This window comes from Colletotrichum karsti, assembly GCF_011947395.1.
Source record: "Colletotrichum karsti strain CkLH20 chromosome Unknown Scaffold4, whole genome shotgun sequence".
NCBI classification, from domain to species: Eukaryota; Fungi; Ascomycota; class Sordariomycetes; order Glomerellales; family Glomerellaceae; genus Colletotrichum; species Colletotrichum karsti.
In genome coordinates, this window is record NW_024065904.1 from 1629013 (window position 1) to 1630407 (window position 1395).

The following is a 1395-nucleotide window of genomic DNA, read 5'->3' on the forward strand; positions in this document are numbered from 1 at the left end:
GTGGTTGTTAGATGGCCCGTCCTATCAATTTCATCAAGTTGGGCGTGACATGGAGGGAGCCTGGTGTGGATGGATACTGCGCCTCGCGAATAAGAGTGAGAAATAAGAGACGGTATCTGGTCGAGCCCTGAAGACTTGGCACGATGCCGTCTGACACGACAGCGTGTTGGCCTGCAATCCCGTCAACCATAAGTGCAGCAGTAACCGGCGGCCCTGGCTGGCGGCTGATCTGTCCTACCAAGCAGAGATATCCTATGCGCGATGAAGAATACATGCACAGGTGTCTGGCTGGACTTCCTTTGCCTCAGATTTCACACAAAGCGTCGCCGCCGAATTCCGAGCGGATAACCAGTTCCTGTGCGACATTCCGTGACTGTAGGAATGTCATCATACCGCCCGATCTATCTCCAAAAGGAGTATGGTTCTTTCTGAAAAGAAATCAGCTGCGTCCGATTGGCAAAACAAGCCGCGTACCGGCAGCATAGAACCAGAATGAAGCCGACTGGAACTACGTCTATCATTGAGAAATTATTTCGATTCCGATGCAAGAGCTGCGCGAAGCAACGAGACGCATTTGAATTTCCCCTTCCATCGGGGAGTCATCCGGAACGAGATTCGTTTTTACTATCCGTACGGATCGAATCGCTACGTGTACGGACGTGCATGTCCGTACGCCTCATCCGCACGGATCCGTACGTGGTGGGGCCCCTTCTGCTATTGGCTAGCGGAATACGCGCTAAGATCTTAAGCGAGTGAGTGATAATGGAGCCGCACCTGCCCGGAGAGCCCCCGGAACCCTCCAGAGCCGCTCCAGTAGTTTTGCTAAAGGCTTCCAGCGTCCGCAGTCTCCGGTACTTGTCATGATGACTGCAGTAGATCGGCCTGGTCTGTCTGTACTGGTCTTCTAAGTATAATGACGAGGGAAGAGGGAAGAAACGCAACCGCGCATCCTCTTGGAATCTTTCAACTTGGATGCGTCGCCAGCGGCCGGACCCCGCACCTCTTCAGGGCATCCGGTATCAAGAAGCCTCCCGCACACCGCCTGGTGTAAACCGCTGTTCACTTCCCGATCTAGAGTTTGCTTGAACGATGTCGGCACTTCAATTTTCTCCATTTTCCATATCCCTTTATTTCTTCACCGGTGTTGCAGGCATGCGTGCCCCATAAACTCACCGGCCTGTCATCACGTCGACCAACGGTCTGGCCATCAGTCTCTCATGTCAGGGTCCCACCCCAGAAAAAAATGGCGAAATGCGACAAACCACATCACAATTCAGATCACTCTATTCCTTTCCGCCCGCAGCCTAATCACCGGTCAGCAGAGATCACACTGCAGGGGGGGGGGGGGGGGGGGGGGGGGGGGGGGGGGGGGGGGGGGGGGGGGGGGGGGGGGGG